Consider the following 23,195-nt stretch of genomic DNA (forward strand, 5'->3'; position numbering starts at 1 on the left):
TTCAAAACTCACTTGTAAAAGCACAGCAGCAGCACTCCGTCTCCAGGCTACAAGTGGCCCATTGGGATCATCCGACCGCCGTGTCATCCTCAGGGGAGGATGCGGATAGGAGGGGCGTGTGGTCAGCATACCGCTCTCTCGGTCGTTGATGGTTTTCTTTGATCGAAGCCGCTGCTGTTCGGTCGAGTAGCTCTTCAGTTGGCATCACGAGGCTGAGTGCACCCGAAAAATGGCAACAGCGCATGGCGGCCCGAATGGTCACCCATCCAAGTGCCGGCCATGCCCAACAGCGCTTAACTTCGGTGATCTGACGAGAACCGGTGTAGCCACTGCGGCAGGGCCGTTGCCCACTTGTAAAAGCCTATAGATAAAGTCTTTGTACACATAACTAAGTTTTAACGGAACCCTCAGAATGCGGGTCCTGCTCGCATTTGTCCTGTTGTCTTTTGTAAGTCTTGAGTTACAGCTGTCAGAGGTTTAATTATGAAAGAAATCTCTCAAAATCCAGCAATACTACATATGTTACCGGAGCAAGACCTAGTAGTTCATAAAATATACGACTTATTTATAAAACTACAAATTAAAATTTGAAAAATAACGCTACTAACTTCATTATAAATTTCACCCATTTTTTCAGGCAGGCGGTTCATAGTAAGAGTGATTCACTCATCTCATATTTAACTTTTTCTCTGCATATTTTCCTTTTTGCCTGCTTCCACACATAACACCCTACATAATGGAGCAAGACCCAACGACTTTGGTGGCTACTGAAATTAAGTCGTCCGGCGAGTCGTTGTTCAGTGAACACGTTGAATGTGCTGGTGTTATGTCATTCTGTAAGAGCATGCCTTTTTGTTGCCAAAGGTACTTTCTTCCAATAAGGGTTTTTCAAGAAATCTCCTAACTTTTGTGCTGTTGATTTAGTTGGACAATGGGCCCACATTTATAAAGAAATTATGGTAATATGTCTGCAGACAAATGTGTGTGCAGTTTCTCCGCTCGGGGTTGGGTGTTGTGTTGTCCTTATCTTCGTATCGTTATAAGTGACATGAAAGTTGTCTGCGTCACATGACACGTCTAAGCCTATGTAACTGCGTTCCAGGGTACTGTTTGACCATACGGAATGCTCTGAATTTTCGTAACACTCTATCGTATCGTCTTTCCACTCTCGAGATGGCTGTATGGGCACGTCCCGAAAGACAGTATTTTAAAGAAAAAATGTCCTGTTTATTTATTTATCTCAGACTTACGCCCGTGTTTTTGCACCAGCTTCACAAAGATAACTCAAGAACCACTAATTCTTGGATACAAGTTTACATTGACTTTTTACAGGGAAATTTGCCACGTAAGCCACTGTGTAAAACACTCTACAATACGTGTAATGAAATTTCCGCGAGGGAAAACTGAAAAACAGCAGCGATATTGCGTGGCTTCTTAATACGCAGTAAGCAGGCTTTTCCTCGAAACCTCCGGTTATTTCTGTAATGCTTTTATCTTTAATGGATACTGTGAATAATTTGCGCTTGACAACGCGACAACTTAAATAACCTTTCCCGGAATTTTCTAAAACACAAAACCTACAGGAGGGAATCGGCTTTTAATCATTTTCCATGTTTTTTATTATTTGGTTCAATATGAGATGCGAAGTGCTTTTAGGCTGTGTTGAGCAGCAGCCACTCAAACGTCTAGCTCGCAAAGGCTCCGCGAGGCGGATCCGCTATAAATACATCTCTCCTCACTTCCCCCCGCACAAACCTTGTCTCCTAAAACAGCACTCGATGTGGAGTCGCGTGTATTGCACACTACCTTCGCGATAACACCGCTCACATCCGTTACCTTAAGAGTTTTCGCAGACTCTACAAATCATTTGGCACTTACTAAAATTCAGTGAATGTATCACATACACTCCTGGAAATTGAAATAAGAACACCGTGAATTCATTGTCCCAGGAAGGGGAAACTTTATTGACACATTCCTGGGGTCAGATACATCACATGATCACACTGACAGAACCACAGGCACATAGACACAGGCAACAGAGCATGCACAATGTCGGCGCTAGTACAGTGTATATCCACCTTTCGCAGAATTGCAGGCTGCTATTCTCCCATGGAGACGATCGTAGAGATGCTGGATGTAGTCCTGTGGAACGGCTTGCCATGCCATTTCCACCTGGCGCCTCAGTTGGACCAGCGTTCGTGCTGGACGTGCAGACCGCGTGAGACGACGCTTCATCCAGTCCCAAACATGCTCAATGGGGGACAGATCCGGAGATCTTGCTGGCCAGGGTAGTTGACTTACACCTTCTAGAGCACGTTGGGTGGCACGGGATACATGCGGACGTGCATTGTCCTGTTGGAACAGCAAGTTCCCTTGCCGGTCTAGGAATGGTAGAACGATGGGTTCGATGACGGTTTGGATGTACCGTGCACTATTCAGTGTCCCCTCGACGATCACCAGTGGTGTACGGCCAGTGTAGGAGATCGCTCCCCACACCATGATGCCGGGTGTTGGCCCTGTGTGCCTCGGTCGTATGCAGTCCTGATTGTGGCGCTCACCTGCACGGCGCCAAACACGCATACGACCATCATTGGCACCAAGGCAGAAGCGACTCTCATCGCTGAAGACGACACGTCTCCATTCGTCCCTCCATTCATGCCTGTCGCGACACCACTGGAGGCGGCTGCACGATGTTGGGGCGTGAGCGGAAGACGGCCTAACGGTGTGCGGGACCGTAACCCAGGTTCATGGAGACGGTAGCGAATGGTCCTCGCCGATACCCCAGGAGCAACAGTGTCCCTAATTTGCTGGGAAGTGGCGGTGCGGTCCCCTACGGCACTGCGTAGGATCCTACGGTCTTGGCGTGCATCCGTGCGTCGCTGCGGTCCGGTCCCAGGTCGACGGGCACGTGCACCTTCCGCCGACCACTGGCGACAACATCGATGTACTGTGGAGACCTCACGCCCCACGTGTTGAGCAATTCGGCGGTACGTCCACCCGGCCTCCCGCATGCCCACTATACGCCCTCGCTCAAAGTCCGTCAACTGCACATACGGTTCACGTCCACGCTGTCGCGGCATGCTACCAGTGTTAAAGACTGCGATGGAGCTCCGTATGCCACGGCAAACTGGCTGACACTGACGGCGGCGGTGCACAAATGCTGCGCAGCTAGCGCCATTCTACGGCCAACACCGCGGTTCCTGGTGTGTCCGCTGTGCCGTGCGTGTGATCATTGCTTGTACAGCCCTCACGGAGTGTCCGGAGCAAGTATGGTGGGTCTGACACACCGGTGTCAATGTGTTCTTTTTTCCATTTCCAGGAGTGTACATATACAAAAATGAGAATGATTACACATTGAGTTACTTACTCATTTATCCTCTCGTACTATAAATAAAATTCTGAACATATAATAAACTTGACGCATGATATGCTTATAGTTTACATACCGTAATTTCCATATATTGATATATGCTGCTCATTAATGTATGAATCCATGTAGCAACGAAAATTGCTCAAGTTTACTAAAAGTTGCGTATATGTCAACCTCCTTAATATTCAGTACTCTAATTATAGACAGCAATCCTTTTTCAAATTCAACCGATCACGTACAATAAGATTAGAGAATATTTGCACTGTGAACCTATCTTAAAATAACCAACTCCGAAAAGATATGTCTAAAAGCTGATAATGGGTGAGTACCGAATTTCTGTTATTCTGACAAAATTGTGGACAATAAACTCTTTATTTCTGAAATATAGTTCCCTCCAGTATGTTATTCCATAAGACATCAGTGAACGAAAAGAGATTCCATACCATATTTCTCTCTAACATTAGCGATCACAGTGTGTTGCTAAGACTGGTGAGGGTATTCTTGATCACATTTCTTTCACTTTAATGTCTCATCCACAAATGTACACGATTGTTATGCTGCATGGAGCACAATGATACACGCCAAAAGTAAAGAACTACAGAAAATAAGAACATGAAAATAAAATCGACCGCAGTATCTTTTAGATAATTAAATCTGTTGTAGCAGTAGTCTCTTTTCGACTTCAGTTCGTCTCCAAATAGCAGCAGTCTCACTGTCAAGTTCAGTTCGCCTCCGTCTCCAACTGCCAGGTTTTACGTATTAGTATACGAGAAAGTGCTGAAAAGTAGTGCCTCCAAAATTTTATATGAAAATTTAAAATGCTTTTTGAATAAAACAGACGTTATTGACATTCTACGCTTTTATTTTTGATAATTGCAGCCCTCTGCCGTTAGAGGGGTCCGAACTGCAGCGTATAACACGACTGCGTGTTACGAACTATGTTGGTGAGTGACAAACAGTGTAACAGTGTGCTGTAATCGAGTTTCGTGTTCGAAGAGTTCGTCCACACATCGAGCACCCTCTCCTTCTCTATGACAATGCCGGACCACACACCAGCGCTGCGACAGCTGCAACAATCCGACGCCTTGGATGCACTGTCATCGATCTTCTCCCACACAGTCTAGACCTGGCTCCATACAATTATCATCTGTTCCCAAAATCTAAAGACCCTCTTTGAGGACTTCACTTTGATAATGTTAAGGGCTGCAAGCAGAGGTAAGGCTGTGACTCCGTCAACAGAGTCACACAGTCTTCAGTGACAGTATGAACAAACATCTCTCTCTTTGAGAGAAATGTGTTCGTCACCAGGGTAACTAAGTTAATAAATAAATACGTAGTCATGAAGAATATAGACATAGAATTTCAATAACATTTGTTTTATTTAAAAATCTTCAAGAGCTGTCACATAAAAAATTCGCAGGCATTACGAGGTGCATTCAAGTTCTAAGGCCTCCGATTTTTTTTCTCCGGACTGGAAAGAGATAGAAACATGCACATTGTTTTAAAATGAGGCCACGTTCATTGTCAATACGTCCCAGAGATGGCAGCACCGTACGGCAGATGGAACTTTACCGCCAGCGGCGAGAATGAGAACTGTTTTAAATACTTAAAATGGCGACGTTTTCCTTACTTGACCAGCATGTAATCATTCGTTTTCTGAATTTGCGTGGTGTGAAACCAACTGAAATTCATCGACAGTTGAAGGAGACATGTGGTGATGGAGTTATGGATGTGTCGAAAGTGCATTCGTGGGTGCGACAGTTTAATGAAGGCAGAACATCGTGTGACAACAAACCGAAACAACCTCGGGCTCTCACAAGCCGGTCTGACGACGTGATCGAGAAAGTGGAGAGAATTGTTTTGGGGGATCGCCGAATGACTGTTGAACAGATCGCCTCCAGAGTTGGCATTTCTGTGGGTTCTGTGCACACAATCCTGCATGACGACCTGAAAATGCGAAAAGTGTCATCCAGGTGGGTGCCACGAATGCTGACGGACGACCACGTGGCTGCCTGTGTGGCATGTTGCCAAGCAATGTTGACGCGCAACGACAGCATGAATGGGACTTTCTTTTCGTCGGTTGTGACAATGGATGAGACGTGGATCCCATTTTTCAATCCAGAAACAAAGCGCCAGTCAGCTCAATGGAAGCACACAGATTCACCGTCACCAAAAAAATTTCGGGTAACCGTCAGTGCTGAAAAAATAGTGGTGTCCATGTTCTGCGACAACGAGGGCGTAATCCTTACCCATTGCGTTCCAAAGGGCACTACGGTAACAGGTGCATCCTACGAAAATGTTTTGAAGAACAAATTCCTTCCTGCACTGCAACAAAAACGTCCGGGAAGGGCTGCGCGTGTGCTGTTTCACCAAGACAACGCACCCGCACATCGAGCTAACGTTACGCAACAGTTTCTTCGTGATAACAACTTTGAAGTGATTCCTCATGCTCCCTACTCACCTGACCTGGCTCCTAGTGACTTTTGGCTTTTTCCAACAATGAAAGACACTCTCCGTGGCCGCACATTCACCAGCCGTGCTGCTATTGCCTCAGTGATTTTCCAGTGGTCAAAACAGACTCCTAAAGAAGCCTTCGCCGCTGCCATGGAACCATGGCGTCAGCGTTGTGAAAAATGTGTACGTCTGCAGGGCGATTACGTCGAGAAGTAACGCCAGTTTCATCGATTTCGGGTGAGTAGTTAATTAGAAAAAAATCGGAAGCCTTAGAACTTGAATGCACCTCGTAATATTCAGCTGACCGTTGTGCTCGGTGTCAAAAAGATTGAACCAATTTCACATGACTGTATCTTCTATATGAATAAATATAGACTGGCATAAAATTTAGATTACGCATCTACATATGTGTACATATTATCAAATTAAAGTTCCACGTCAAGTTATTTTATATCTGCACGAGAGGCCTACTGTCAGGAAGTACTACAGGGTTACAGTTTTCACAAATAGATAGATTCATTCACGAGCAAGGTTTGTGTATATAATCCGAGCCTTTACGCCAGAATAGCTGTCCGCTCGTAAAAGGTAGAAGAGGTCGGCAATCGAAACTACACTACTGACCATTAAAATTGCTACACCAAGAAGAAATGCAGATGATAAACGCGTATCCATTGGACAAATATATTATACTAGAACTGACATGTGATTGCATTTTCACGCAGTTTGGGTGCATAGATCCTGAGAAATCAGTACCCAGTACAACCACATCTGGCCGTAATAACGGCATTGATACGCCTGGGCATTGAGTCAAACAGAGTTTGGATGGCGTGTACAGGTACAGCTGCCCATGCAGCATCAACACGATACCACAGTTCATCAAGAGTAGTGACTGGCGTATTGTGACGAGCCAGTTGCTCTGCCACCATTGACCAGACGTTTTCAATTGGTGAGAGATCTGGAGAATGTGCTGGCCAGGGCAGCAGTCGAACTTCATATTTATCGACTCTATCTCTGACCCTGATCTAAAACGTCTTACCCTATTTTCATAAGGCTAGGCATAGCTGTGATGAAACGAGAAAGTTCTTGTTTTTTGATTATTTCGTGCATGGTGGTTTTCTGAGCTGTGAATAGAAAAAACGCCAGGGAGGTGCTGCTCTAAGCCACCTCTTTCCAACTCGTCATATCCGCATAATTGCTGCTAAGTTTGTTGCAGGCAGCTGCTTCAGCATTACGCCACGCATCAGGCCCCAGCACGTATGTACGGCCACTGTTCGGCACCCAGGGGTATTACCGAAACACAGGACGCCACTTCAGTGTTCCAAAAAAGTGCTATGTGACACGTGGGTAGTCTATACAACAACACGCAAGGTTTGGGATCGTATAAATAGCGCCCGCCCACCTCTTTTGAGCGGGCTACCGTCATGTGGTGCAGAGAAGCATCGCTTTCTGGGACAGTCAACAAAGTCAGTCAGCATCATTCAATGGGACCCCTTGCCATACAGTGCTGCACGTAGCACCGACGGGCGCGAGGTCTGAACTGGAACCCGCTTAGGCTGGGGTCACAGTGACATCGACAACGGTCGCCAGGAGTCATACGATAACATCGGCCGATAGTTTGCTCACCATGCGTCCCATCTCCTTCGTCAGGAAATAGGAGGATGGGTGCCACGATATTTCTGTGTTTAGACGAGTCCTACGTAGCAGCTGTTGTTTTTAGAACTACACTGAATGCATGTGAATGAGATACACCTGTTAAGAGAAGAACGTGGTGAATATCATCTGTTCCCAGTCACTGGAACTAGCAGACAAGTTTTACGAATGTGTGAGAATGAGTAGATAAACGTTCCATTACACCCTCGGCATGGGCGACATTGGAAAGAAGTCCAACTTCAGAAAATGCATTGCAGGGAAGAGAGGCTAGTCGTAAAAATATGCTGGCTTTTATCCTATCCGCACCGTTTAATACATTGTTCAAAAAATTGAGGTTGCTCTATGTCTGTCATTAACTCCAGTTCCACCAGAGAACCATGCCGAAGAGAAGTCACAGTAACGTGGGGACCGCGCCTCCTCGTCATCACCAATATATCCCAAATTTATGGCGTATCCAGTGCTTGGTCAGAAATGAAAGTACGGAAGTGGGACCTCCAGATGGCCAAAAGTTTGGAAAAATATAGCAGTTTGGGCTCGAGATGTGTGTGGTATGAGCCATTCATTTTAGATTTGTTTCCAGGCGGTATCCGGCACAGCGGAAATAAGACATAATAGTAATTTGAAGAGCATCGGTTTGAGTCCCTATGCAGAAACCTTTTTTATTTGCAGCTTTTACAGTACTTACACAGTAAATAATACGAAATAATATATTGTATTTATTAATATTTTCATAAAAGGCGTGAAGAAGAAAGGCAAAGAAAAATTGGGGATTACAAATAAGAGCCGGCCGCGGCGGCCGTGCGGTTCTAGGCGCTTCAGTCCGGAACCGTGAGACTGCTACGGTCGCAGGTTCGAATCCTGCCTCGGGCATGGATGTGTGTGATGTCCTTGGGTTAGTTAGGTTTAAGTAGTTCTAAGTTCTAGGGGATTGATGACCTCAGGTGTTAAGTCCCATAGTGCTCAGAGCCCTTTGAACCCCCACTTTTGATTACAAATAAGAGACGATGACAGGATTGTAAGGCGTACAGAAGAACTTCGAATACGTAATTAGATACATTTATTATTTTGCAGTTGATGATTTATACGTTCTAGGGTGATATTCATCGAAAACACAAGGGAAGCAATAATTTTCTAGACATGATGCATACGATAAAAAAGCCGAATTTTTACAATTACGTGGTCGTTTTAAAGTTTCTGTGCAAAAGCAAATTTGTTTTACATTCATAATGCACTATGTGATCAAAAGTATCCGGAAACACCCCAAAAACATAGGTTTTTCATATTGGGTGCACTGTGCTGCCACCTACTGCCAGTACTCAATATCAGCGACCTCAGTAGTCATTAGACATCGTGAGAGAGCAGAATAGGGCGCTCCGCGGAACTCACGGACTTCGAACGTGGTCAGGTGACTGGGTGTCACTTGTGTCATACGTCTGTACGCGCACCGCGAGGGGCAGCCGAGCGGTCTTAGGTGTCTTGTCACGGTCCGCGCGGCTTCCCCCGACGGAGGTTCGAATCCTCCCTCGGGCATAGGTGTGTGCGTGTCGTCCTTAGTGTAAATTAGTTTAAGACAGGTAAACTAGTGTGTAAGCTTAGGGACCGATGACCTCAGCAGATTGGTCCTACAAGATCTTGCCACAAATTTCAATTTTCGTCTGTATGCGGGATTTTCACACTCCTAAACATACCTAGGTCCACTTTTTACGATGTCATAATGAAGTGAAAACGTGAAGGGACACGAACAGCACAGAAGCCTACAGGCCGACCTCGTCTGATGACTGACAGAGACCGCCGACAGTTGAAGAGGGTTGTAATGTGTAATGTTCAGACATCTATCCAGACTATCACACAGGAATTCCAAACTGTATCAGGATCCACTGCAAGTACTACGACATTTAGGCGGGAGGTGAGAAAATTTTTATTTCATGGTCGAGCGGCTGCTCATTAGCCACACATCACGCCGGTAACTGCCAAACGACGTCTCGCTTGGTGTAAAGAGCGTAAATATTGGACGATTGAACAGTGGAAAAACGTTGTGTGGAGTGACGAATCGCGGTACACAATGTGGCGATCCGATGGTAGGATGTGGGTATGGCGAATGCCCGGTGAACATCTGCCAGCGTGTGTAGTGCCAACAGCAAAAATTCGGAGGCGGTGGTGTTATGGTGTGGTCGTGTTTTTTCATGGAGAGGGCTTGCGCCCCATGTTGTGTTGCGTGACACTATCACAGCACAGGCCTACGTTGATGTTTTAAGCACCTTCTTGCTTGCCACTGTTAAATAGCAATTCGGCGATGGCGATTGCATCTTTCAACATGATCGAGCACCTCTTCATAATGCACGGGGTGTGGCGGAGTGGTTACACGACAATAACATCGCTGTAATGGACTGGCCTGCACGGAGTCCTGACCTGAATCCTATAAAACACCTTTGGGATGGTTTGGAAAGTCGACTTCGTGCCAGGCCTCACCGACCGACATCGATACCTCTCCTCAATGGAGCATTCCTTGAATAATGGGCTGCCATTCCCCAGGAAACCTTCCAGCACACGATTGAACTTATGCCTGCGAGAGTGGAAGCCGTCATCAAGCCTAAGGGTGAGCCAACACCATATTGAATTCCAGCATTACCGATGGAGATCGCCACGAACTTGTAAGTCATTTTCAGGCAGGTCTCCGTATACTTTTGATCACATAGTGTAGGTTCTCCCTCGTCCCACAGTTTGACAGTAATCCGCGCGTAACACAGCATTTCGCCAAATTTCGGCGACGATAGCTTGTGATGTGCACTGGAATATATTTTGATGCAGTCTTTTCGGGATGTAATTTCTTTCTCTCTCATGAGGAGACACAAGCAGTTGTGAAGCTTGTTGGTCAAATTCTTTAGCTGACGACAACAGACATTGCAAGGTTGCACTAGTGATGTGTATTTGGGCGGAATCACCGTAACACTGCACGATGGCAATCCTTCTTCATCTTGAAAAATCTCGTCGTAGAAGTGTGGATTTGTTTGTCTTCACCACAAGTCAGTTAAGAGAAGAAATTTGTTCTCCTGCATATAGCGTTCCATGAAATCAAATACAATATATTGACCATTTTCTAGTTTTTTTTTTGCTGTGCAAGTAGCGTAAAATTTAAAATAAAAAGAATTTCTCGTACCGGGAGTCGAACGCAAGGCCTTCGGTGCCATTCTGTAGTCTTTCCGCTGCGCCAAAAGTTGCGTGGATACTTATGCAACGTAAATGGTAATGACTCATCTGACCCGCGACAGTTTTTTCCAAAAACCAGTAGGCATCTGGAGTTCCCAATTCTGTCACTGTCATTCCTAGCCAAGCCCATGACATACAACAAATTTGGAAAAAATCGGCGATGACGAGTAGACGTGGTCCCCTGGTAAACATGGTGATGTGAGATAATATGCAGATAAGAAAGTTCCAACATAATTCGCAAGTCATCTGTATTTTTAAATTTCTGGAATCAGATAATTGTAAGAGAATAATTTTGATTTACCGATCATTAACACGTATTTCATAGTTAATAAAGAAACAATGTAACAGATTGGAAATGAAAATGGAGTGAAAACAGTTTCGTTATAAGGGAATCGATTTGCATTTTGGAGTTCATTTCACTACGTAAAACAAAAACAAAAAAAGGTATTCATCATTCGGCCCAATTCAAGGAATGTCTTACACCGTGTGAACCTGGATTTGCAGCCGAATGGAGTGGTACTGGCTCGGTGGCTGATTGGTAAAGTGCCAAACTGCGACATCAAATCTCTCGGTTTCGACCCCTGTTCAGTTCTAGGATTTTTCTATATGTTTTCACCTCTTTCACTTCTGACCTCCGTTGACATGAAAAATGCCGATTTGCAAAATCTGCATGTCGTCCTATAACAGACTGGTAAGTTAGTTCACAGGTCGAAGTAAAACATCGACATATCGTCTCCAACAGAGCCACTCCTAGTAAAGCACTGTAGTGTTCCGAACATACTTAGAATTGATTTTTCATGTATTTTTTATAGTGCAGATACGATTTCTGATTTTTTTAGCGATTTCTGACCACAGGTTCGGAGATACACTCCTGGAAATAGAAATAAGAACACCGTGAATTCATTGTCCCAGGAAGGGGAAACTTTATTGACACATTCGTGGGGTCAGATACATCACATGATCACACTGACAGAACCACAGGCACATAGACACAGGCAACAGAGCATGCACAATGTCGGCACTAGTACAGTGTATATCCACCTTTCGCAGCAATGCAGGCTGCTATTCTCCCATGGAGACGATCGTAGAGATGCTGGATGTAGTCCTGTGGAACGGCTTGCCATGCCATTTCCACCTGGTGCCTCAGTTGGACCAGCGTTCGTGCTGGACGTGCAGACCGCGTGAGACGACGCTTCATCCAGTCCCAAACATGCTCAATGGGGGACAGATCCGGAGATCTTGCTGGCCAGGGTAGTTGACTTACACCTTCTAGAGCACGTTGGGTGGCACGGGATACATGCGGACGTGCATTGTCCTGTTGGAACAGCAAGTTCCCTTGCCGGTCTAGGAATGGTAGAACGATGGGTTCGATGACGGTTTGGATGTACCGTGCACTATTCAGTGTCCCCTCGACGATCACCAGTGGTGTACGGCCAGTGTAGGAGATCGCTCCCCACACCATGATGCCGGCTGTTGGCCCTGTGTGCCTCGGTCGTATGCAGTCCTGATTGTGGCGCTCACCTGCACGGCGCCAAACACGCATACGACCATCATTGGCACCAAGACAGAAGCGACTCTCATCGCTGAAGACGACACGTCTCCATTCGTCCCTCCATTCACGCCTGTCGCGACACCACTGGAGGCGGGCTGCACGATGTTGGGGCGTGAGCGGAAGACGGCCTAACGGTGTGCGGGACCGTAGCCCAGCTTCATGGAGACGGTTGCGAATGGTCCTCGCCGATACCCCAGGAGCAACAGTGTCCCTAATTTGCTGGGAAGTGGCGGTGCGGTCCCCTACGGCACTGCGTAGGATCCTACGGTCTTGGCGTGCATCCGTGCGTCGCTGCGGTGCGGTCCCAGGTCGACGGGCACGTGCACCTTCCGCCGACCACTGGTGACAACATCGATGTACTGTGGAGACCTCACGCCCCACGTGTTGAGCAATTCGGCGGTACGTCCACCCGGCCTCCCGCATGCCCACTATACGCCCTCGCTCAAAGTCCGTCAACTGCACATACGGTTCACGTCCACGCTGTCGCGGCATGCTACCAGTGTTAAAGACTTTTTTTTTTTTCACTAGCTGCTTATATTTTATGACCCACCGTCTAATTTCTTATGATGGGTCGTATATTGCCACTTAGCCGCTGTGACTGGGTCCGGGGTCCGCAGTGACTGAAAGTAACACCACACCGGCTCCCGTCCCCACTCACACCGTTGCCCGTGTCCCGCCACGTGGAGGCGGGCTCTGTTTAGATCCATTTGATATCTTTTTTTTTTTTGTGCAGCATTAGAAAAACGTATAACTAATACAAAATCAAGTAAGATATTAATAAACAAAACGAAATTAAATATTTAGAAAGAAGGAAGGAAGAGAACTGAATAGGGAAGTTATAGGTATAATATTGCCCGTCACCTGGTTGTGGGCGGCAGCCCGGGTCTTGGAATGAACCTCAAGACGCTGGCCGTTGCTCACCATGCCTTTAACATCTACTATCCTAAAAACTACCTTAACTAGAAGAGATTAGGGTACGTTAAAGCTAGAAACTAAGACTAAGACCTCCATGTCCAGCCTACTAAACTATTTACGATATACAATAGAGAGGTAACTGATTTTGTGCTTGGCTCAAAGTTGCTAATGAAAGGGTACTCGTAGTAAAAGTAATAGGGTAATGACGCTAACGGTTTGTGTTGAGCCTACAAGGCTCCTAGTAGAGTACATCAGGCGCAAGCACCTCCCGGCCCCGCCGACAACACGACCTGAACGGTGGTTTTCCCCGATCTACCATAGGTATCCGTCGGGTTGGGCTCAAAAGAGAGGAACCACAATTAAGATCCTTCCATCCAGGACGTGCGCCGCCTCTTACCAGGGGGGCGTGGGTCCCTTGAAGAGGTGCCCAACTTTAAGCTTCACATGAGAAGTTCTTAGTATAGTGGAGGTTGAGGTATAGGCTGTGTTGGTTAGTTGTACAAACAGTTCACATTGAGCCAATGAGACTTACAGTGATACGTGGTGCGGCAGTTAGCACCTTCCGGCCCCGCCAGCAACACAGCCTGCGCGGTGGTTTTCCCCGATCTACCATAGGTATCCGTCGGGTTGGGCTCAAAAGAGAGGGACCACAATTAAGATCCTTCCATACAGACTGTGCGCTGCCTCTTAACGGAAGGCGTAGGTCCCTTGAAGAGGTACCTAGCTTTAAGCTCTTATTGAACATGGAGATGCTGTTAACTGTTTATATATAAGGTGCAATCTGTTTTTAGGATTGTGTGTGACTTGTGCACCTCTTGTCGGTTGTTCCACTCTATTCTTTGAATTTAACTTGGTTGACACTATGGATCATCCGCGCTGGACGCTTCAATATCTGTGTTGGTGTCCTGGTCTGTATCTGTTTCTTCTTCATCACTCGTGGTGCTAAAGACTGCGATGGAGCTCCGTATGCCACGGCAAACTGGCTGACACTGACGGCGGCGGTGCACAAATGCTGCGCAGCTAGCGCCATTCGACGGCCAACACCGCGGTTCCTGGTGTGTCCGCTGTGCCGTGCGTGTGATCATTGCTTGTACAGCCCTCTCGCAGTGTCCGGAGCAAGTATGGTGGGTCTGACACACCGGTGTCAATGTGTTCTTTTTTCCATTTCCAGGAGTGTATATCCTTACTATAAGTCTCATCCTCAGTATGCGGCAAAATCCTATCTTGAACTAAATTTACGCTACTGCCCATTAAAATTGCTACACCACGAAGATGACGTGCTACAGACGCGAAATTTAACCGACAGGAATAAGATGCTGTGTTATGCAAATGATTAGCTTTTCAGAGCATTCACACAACTTGGCGCCGGTGGCGACACCTAAAACGTGCTGACATGAGGAAAGTTTCCAACCGGTTTCTCATACACAAACTGCAGTTGACCGGCGTTGCCTGGTGAAACGTTGTTGTGATGCCTCGTGTAAGGAGGAGAAATGCGTACCATCACGTTTCCGACTTTGATAAAGGTCCGATTGTAGCCTATCGCGATTGCGGTTTATCGTATCGCGACATTGCTGCTCGCGTTGGTCGAGATCCAATGACTGTTAGCAAAATATGGAATCGGTGGCTTCAGGAGGGTAATACGGAACGCCGTGCTGGATCACAACGGTCTCGTATCACTAGCAGTTGAGATGTCAGGCATCTTATCGGCATGGCTGTAACGGATCGTGCAGCCACGTCTCGATCCCTGAGTCAACAGATGGGGACGTTTGCAAGACAACCATCTGCACGAACAGTTCGACGACGCTTGCAGCAGCAGGGACCATCAGCTCGGAGACCACGGCTACGGTTACCCTTGACGTTGCATCACAGACAGGAGCGCCTGCGATGGTGTACTCATCGATGAACCAGGGTGCACGAATAGCAAAACGTCATTTTTTTGGACGAATCCAGGTTCTGTTTACAGCATCATGATGGTCGCATCCATGTTTGGTGACATCGCGGTGAACGCACGTAGGATGCGTGTATTCGTAATCGCCACACTGGCGTATCACGTGGCATGATGGTATAGGGTGCCATTGGTTACACGTCTCGGTCACCTGTTGTTCGCAGTGACGGCACTTTGAACAGTGGACGTTACACTTCATATGTGTTACGACCCGCGGCTCTACCCTTCATTCGATCCCTGTCAAACTCTACATTTCATCAGAATAATGCACGAACGCATGTTGCAGGTCCTGTACAGGCCTTTCTGGATACAGAAAATGTTCGACTGCTGCACTGACCAGCACATTCACCAGATTTCTCACCAATTGAAAACGCCTGGTCAACGGTGGCCGAGGAACTGGCTCGTCACAATACGCCAGTCACTACTCTTGATGAACTGTGGTATCGTGTTGAAGCTGCATGGGCAGCTGTACTTGTACATGCTATCCAAGATCTGTTTGACTCAGTGCCCAGGCCTATCAAGGCCGTTATTACGGGCAGAGGTGGTTGCTCAGGGTACTGATTTCTCAGGATCTATGCACCGAAATTGCGTGAAAATGTAATCACATGTCAGTTCTAGTATAACATATTTGTCCAATGAATATCCGTTTATCATCTGCAGTTCTTCTTGGTGTAGCAATTTTAATGGCCAGTAGTGTTTATGTTTCTCAACAGTCGATGTTTTTTATATGAAAAGTCGCTCGATTCTAACGGAGAAAACCTACTCACTTGAATTCTGTCGTCCCAAGTCTGTATGATCGGATGTTGAGATCGGTAGCACTTATCTGTGCGCGTTCTGCCCTCCTGCTTGGAAAAGACTGACAATCTTCAGCCTATATAGGTCTCAGCGGAATCTCCCAATGTCGAGGCCACTGCGGCCGCAGCTTTAATGAGAGCTGTCGCGGCACGCAGGCAGGCAAACATTGGGGGCCGGAGGTAGCTCCTTAGATGAGATCGTCGACGCCTCAGGCCGCTGCGGGGCCAACTAGAGACGTCTGCCACCCGTCGTGTGGCTGTGAGGCCAGTTCTGGTGGACCCTCTGCCTAGCAAAGACGCTCCGCTCCAAGCCAGGTTGCACTTTTTACAGCCGAGGCCGGGACCTTGACAGCGCTCGTACCCGCTGGACGTCGTTCTGGAGAATCGCTGTATCCTGTTCAGTTCTGATAAATGTAAACTGTTGGAAAAAATGCAACACACTCAAAGACAAGTTTATTTTTTTGAAAAGGCAGGTGACAGGTAGTTCATCATTGTAGGAGTGTACGATTACAAATTCAGACCAAATGAAACACACGTGTCATAGTAGAGGGTGCCCAAACAATCGCGTCAGTACACTGTGTACTTCCCAATGCTGCCGACGCAGGCGCGTATTCTTGTAAGCAAAAGATCCGAAAGGTGGAAAATGGCATTCTGCGATAAGACTATGCCAAGCAGCTTGCGCCGTTTTTTGGAATTCAGCAACGATCCTTGCAGGCGCTGGAGAACGAGTCTGATCCCGCCTCATCATGTTCCATACGTGTTCAGCTGGTGACCGTGCTGGGCAGGAGAGTTGTTGTACACCACTTTCTACATCTACATCTACATTTATACTCCGCAAGGCACCCAACGGTGTGTGGCGGAGGGCACTTTACGTGCCACTGTCATTATCTCCCTTTCCTGTTCCAGTCCCTTATGGTTCGCGGGAAGAACGACTGCCGGAAAGCCTCCGTGCGCGATCGAATCTCTCTAATTCTACATTCGTGATCTCCTCGGGAGGTACAAGTAGGGGGAGGCAATATATTCGATACCTCATCCAGAAACGCACCCTCTCGAAACCTGGACAGCAAGCTACACCGCGATGCAGAGCGCCTGTCTTGCAGAGTCTGCCACTTGAGTTTGCTAAACATCTCCGTAACGCTATCACGCTTACCAAATAACCCTGTGACGAAACGCGCCGCTCATCTTTGGATCCTCTCCATCTCCTCCGTCAACCCGACCTGGTACGGATCCCACACTGATGAGCAATACTCAAGTATAGGTCGAACGAGTGTTTTGTAAGCCATCTCCTTTGTTGATGGACTACATTTTCTAAGCACTCTCCCAATGAATCTCAACCTGCCACCCACCTTACCAACAATTAATTTTATATGATCATTCCACTTCAAATCGTTCCGCACGCATACTCCCAGATATTTTACAGAAGTAACTGCTACCAGTGTTTGTTCCGCTATCATATAATCATACAATAAAGGATCCTTCTTTCTATGTATTCGCAATACATTACATTTGTCTAGGTTAAGTGTCAGTTGCCACTCCCTGCACCAAGTGCCTATCCGATGCAGATCTTCCTGCATTTCTCTGCAATTTTCTAATGCTGCAACTTCTCTGTGTACTACAACATCATCCGCGAAAAGCCGCATGGAACTTCCGACACTGTCTTTCCTGTCGAAGAACTGGATGTAGCGCATGGATAACAGCCTGTGCAATGTAGTGCGCACCGATTAGTTTACCCTGCAGAAACACTAAATGTGACCGCGAGTTGTAACTGATGGGCTCGCCACACCACGTAGCCTGGGAGCCTGGAACGGGACCTGTGTGTCATGAGTGAATGCACACTGGAATAGGCAGCTCACCAGGTCTACGCCATGTACGTATACGTTCATCACCCGCATACAGAGGTAACTTACTCTCATCACTGAACACAACAGGGTACTATTCCCCTCCCCATCCCAGCTGCTTAGCTGAGTGGTAACGTGTTTGCCCACCATACAGCAGGCCCGGATTCGACTTCTGGCCGTCTTGGAGATTTTCTCCCCCCCCCCGTGGACTGGGTGTTGTGTTGTCCTCCTCGTCATCTAATCATCACCGACATGCAAGGTGCAGCGCTGGATTAGCCGAGCGGTCTCTGGCGCTGCAGTCATGGACTGTGTGGCTGATCCCGGCGGAGGTTCGGGTCCTCCCACGGGCATGGGTGTGTGTGTTTGTCCTTAGGATAATTTGGTTTAAGTAGTGTGTAAGTTTAGGGACTGATGACCTTAGCGGTTAAGTCCCATAAGATTTCACACACATTTTTGAAATAAGACCTGCACACGGCTGCCGAACTTCCCCGGATGGGGCCTCCAGGCCATCGATGCCACACGATCATTTAATTTTATTTCCACTCCCCAGCCATCCTTTTCACAACACCAGAGGAACCACATCTGGCGGTGTCATGGTGTGAGTAGTAGCCTGTCCAAATACACTCCTGGAAATGGAAAAAAGAACACATTGACACCGGTGTGTCAGACCCACCATACTTGCTCCGGACACTGCGAGAGGGCTGTACAAGCAATGATCACACGCACGGCACAGCGGACACACCAGGAACCGCGGTGTTGGCCGTCGAATGACGCTAGCTGCGCAGCATTTGTGCACCGCCCCCGTCAGTGTCAGCCAGTTTGCCGTGGCATACGGAGCTCCATCGCAGTCTTTAACACTGGTAGCATGCCGCGACAGCGTGGACGTGAACCGTATGTGCAGTTGACGGACTTTGAGCGAGGGCGTATAGTGGGCATGCGGGAGGCCGGGTGGACGTACCGCCGAATTGCTCAACACGTGGGGCGTGAGGTCTCCACAGTACATCGATGTTGTCGCCAGTGGTCGGCGGAAGGTGCACGTGCCCGTCGACCTGGGACCGGACCGCAGCGACGCACGGATGCACGCCAAGACCGTAGGATCCTACGCAGTGCCGTAGGGGACCGCACCGCCACTTCCCAGCAAATTAGGGACACTGTTGCTCCTGGGGTATCGGCGAGGACCATTCGCAACCGTCTCCATGAAGCTGGGCTACGGTCCCGCACACCGTTAGGCCGTCTTCCGCTCACGCCCCAACATCGTGCAGCCCGCGTCCAGTGGTGTCGCGACAGGCGTGAATGAAGGGACGAATGGAGACGTGTCGTCTTCAGCGATGAGAGTCGCTTCTGCCTTGGTGCCAATGATGGTCGTATGCGTGTTTGGCGCCGTGCAGGTGAGCGCCACAATCAGGACTGCATACGACCGAGGCACACAGGGCCAACACCCGGCATCATGGTGTGGGGAGCGATCTCCTACACTGGCCGTACACCACTGGTGATCGTCGAGGGGACACTGAATAGTGCACGGTACATCCAAACCGTCATCGAACCCATCGTTCTACCATTCCTAGACCGGCAAGGGAACTTGCTGTTCCAACAGGACAATGCACGTCCGCATGTATCCCGTGCCACCCAACGTGCTCTAGAAGGTGTAAGTCAACTACCCTGGCCAGCAAGATCTCCGGATCTGTCCCCCATTGAGCATGTTTGGGACTGGATGAAGCGTCGTCTCACGCGGTCTGCACGTCCAGCACGAACGCTGGTCCAACTGAGGCGCCAGGTGGAAATGGCATGGCAAGCCGTTCCACAGGACTACATCCAGCATCTCTACGATCGTCTCCATGGGAGAATAGCAGCCTGCAATTCTGCGAAAGGTGGATATACACTGTACTAGCGCCGACATTGTGCATGCTCTGTTGCCTGTGTCTATGTGCCTGTGGTTCTGTCAGTGTGATCATGTGATGTATCTGACCCCAGGAATGTGTCAATAAAGTTTCCCCTTCCTGGGACAATGAATTCACGGTGTTCTTATTTCAATTTCCAGGAGTGTATATACGTGATCTTAAGAATCTGCTGGAAGCAGAGGGTTCCCAGTGGTCAACTACGACACAGCAGGTGCAACATATGGCTGGATTTTGTCCCTGGATGATATTCGGTCGGCCACCGCTACTCGGATATTCCGTCGATCTTGACATATCTGTACTACGCGGATGTCCAGAACCTGGTCTACAGATGTGGGGATGTTCCACAGACCACTGTTGAAAGCCGCAACGCACCAGCGATACGTTGTGCACAACACGTGCTGCAATCCTTAAGTACGTCCATCCAGCTTCCCGCAGGCCCACAATGCGAACCCCATTCCAGTGCTCGAAGTTGTTCAGCAGGAGTACGTACTTACCCGTGTGGCATGGCTGTACCCTAGAATGAATGTTTCGAAAACTGTTCACCTCTAAACTCACACGATTACTGCCTCCAGATTCAAAACATAGAACGCACAGACAGGCTAGCTGAGCACCATCTGATCGCCAGTGACCATGACGAATAAATCCCTAACCTTACATCCCCTCAATATGCCCACATTGCACCCTAGTGCCACAGAACACAGTGTTACGTTTTTTCCGGCAGTTTATATGAGCCATTCTCAAAGTACGGGCGCAGCCTCCGGGGGCAGGGGGAGGGGGGAGGGGGCAGGTGGGGCAGAGAGCAAGAAAGAGACGGCACGGCTTTCATTGAAATATTTATATTTCTTATTACGTAAGAAAAAGATTTTCGATGAACAAATATTTCTAACGTCAGATTATCATTTCCATGAACAAAGTTAGGAAGCAGCCCCATCAATAATGTGCTAAATTATTTCACAAGACCTAACCAGTAGATCCCGTCAGTAGGAATGCAGAGAAAAATCACGAGTAATATTTCATCACATAGCCCCTGTCATCGATCTCCAGCAGCATTACCTACTTACCAGACATTTAATAACTATAAATGACAATAAGCCACTTGACAACGTAACCGTCACTTCCTTGCAACACTGACTACTAGAATAGATTGTTAATCACAGCCACTGTGACCGTCCACTCGATTGCAGCCAGGCCCCCCGAGTAAGTTCAACGGTTGTGAGTTAGCTAGAAGTCGAATTCTTCTGTGCGCTCAATGGAAGCAGTTAAGTGGATTTAAAATAAAGTTATTCAAGTTCCGCCATTCCCGTCAATACCTAGCTGATTAGCAGTGATAACGAGAGATCCCATGGATGTGATTTTCCGAGTGTCTCTTCTCCTTCGAAAGTATGCGGTTGTAACAAGGAAAAAGATCTGAATTTAATCAAAGTACGTATTTCTTTCTCATCTTTCCCTGCTCCCATCACCAATGTTAATTATAAATGCAAGTGCGTAAATATCAAGTTGGTCATCTGACATAATGCTTTACCAGTACTGTTTTGAATAATGTGGAACGACTACAATGTGTTATTTGTTTGTAAAGTTTAGCCAAAGATAGCTGGAAGCCTATAAAACCTGCAAACAAAACATACAGACCGTGTAAGAGTAAGCCAGCGAATTTTTGAATGAGCAACAACTACAAGGAAATATCAGATTCCTCAAAAAACAGAGATCACTTCCTAATAAGGCCCTAAAAATATTCCTAGAGGCATCTTACATAAATTGCAAAATCCAAGCTACTACACACGATTGCTGAAAAATTATTTCTTTCCGTCAAAAAATGGTTCAAATGGCTCTGAGCACTACGGGACTCAACTGCTGTGGTCGTAAGTCACCTAGAACTTAGAACTACTTAAACCTAACTAACCTAAGGACATCACACACATCCATGCCCGAGGCAGGATTCGAACCTGCGACCGTAGCGGTCGTGCGGTTCCAGACTGTGGCGCCTTTAACCGCTCGGCCACTCCGGCCGGCTCTTTCCGTCAAAATGTGCAAAATCATGAATGGACAAAGGTTTGATGGGACTCTGTCTATACTACTCTCATATGATGCCGTGGTTCGTGGTATTCATGCAGTAGCCGCTGACACGAGAAATCAATTGTTATCACGTCTTCACGATAGCCCAAAATTCGGCCTGCAGCTTGATGAGACTACTGACATCGGAAATATTTCCCAGCTTATTGTTTTTGTACGCTATCGTTATGTAAATGAAATGCACTAGGAATTTCTATTTTATAAAGCTCTGGATTGGAGGAATACAGGCGAAGATATTTTCTGTCGCCTGAAGATAGCGAGTAAGAAACTTGTCGAAATGTTGCCTTCCCGTATTTTCTTTCTTGTGAATATCTTTTTATTTGACAACACTGTATCATGCGCAAATTGTTTTGGTATATGTACCGACTGGTCAGTATTTATTGGAACCAAAAAGTGGCTCATCGCAAGAGGGTGTGCAGTTTCTCCTCCTGTAAAATTCACACATTGCCCGATACACACGGAGGCACTTGTTTCTAGAGTAGTACAATCGGAAGCCAATAGAGTACTGAACGTTGCACTCAGTGTTGTAAATTTTGTGAAAGCTCGAGCTTTAAACAGTAGGCTATTTTCCATTCTCTGCGAGGAGATGGGTGCTCATGATTCGCTTCTATTGCCCACCGACGTACGTTGGTTGTCTCGTGGTAAAGTTTTCGTCGCGTTGTAGAGATGAAGGATGAAGTTCTATTGAACAACACTCCGACTCTCTTAGTTCTGTTTTTGGATGAAAAATGGCTTCTACTGTTGTGCTACTTGGCCGAACTTATTGCCGGCCCGAGTGACCGAGCGGTTCTAGGCGCTTCAGTCTGGAACCGCGCAACCTCTACGGTCGCAGGTTCGAATCCTGCCTCGGGCATGGATGTGTGTTTTGTCCTTAGCTTAGTTAGGTTTAAGTAGTTCTAAGTTCTAGGGGACTGATGACCTAAGATGTTAACTCCCATAGTGCTCAGAGCCATTTTGAGCCGAAGTTATTGAGAAACTGACTGATATTATCGTATCACTTCAAGGCCGAATTAGTGAGATAACTGGCGTAGTATCTCTCGGTAACCTTCTTCGACAATTCGAGGTTAAATTTCCTGAACCTTCGTGTGACTATGACTAGATTCACAATCCGTTCGATTCGATCACAACAGACCACTTGTCAACAGTGGAACAGGAGGAGCTAATAGTACTCTCTGGTGATATGATTATGTCCGATACTCCATAACAGAGCATAGGGGACGATGCGGGAGACCCGCACCGCTGTGCTAGGCAAGGTCCTAGTGGAGGTGGTTTGCCATTGCCTTCCTCCGACCGTAATGGGGATGAATGATGACGATGAAGACGACACAACAACATCCAGTCATCTCGAGGCAGGTGAAAATCCCTGACCCCGCCGGGAATCGAACCCGGGACCCCGTGCTCGGGAAGCGAGAACGCTACCGCGAGACAACGAGCTGCCGACTCTGGTGATATAACACTTAAAAATGATGTGAAATTGCAGTTTCTTGAAAGTTTAGGGTGTT

General features: G+C 47.4%; 1 pseudogene; it reads right to left on the reverse strand.

Annotated features, from left to right (window-relative positions):
* Positions 1 to 230: 230 nt before the first annotated feature.
* Positions 231 to 348, reverse strand: LOC126185543 (5S ribosomal RNA; annotated as a pseudogene).
* Positions 349 to 23,195: the final 22,847 nt, after the last annotated feature.

Source organism: Schistocerca cancellata, chromosome 4, assembly GCF_023864275.1.
Source record: "Schistocerca cancellata isolate TAMUIC-IGC-003103 chromosome 4, iqSchCanc2.1, whole genome shotgun sequence".
Lineage (NCBI taxonomy): Eukaryota > Metazoa > Arthropoda > Insecta > Orthoptera > Acrididae > Schistocerca > Schistocerca cancellata.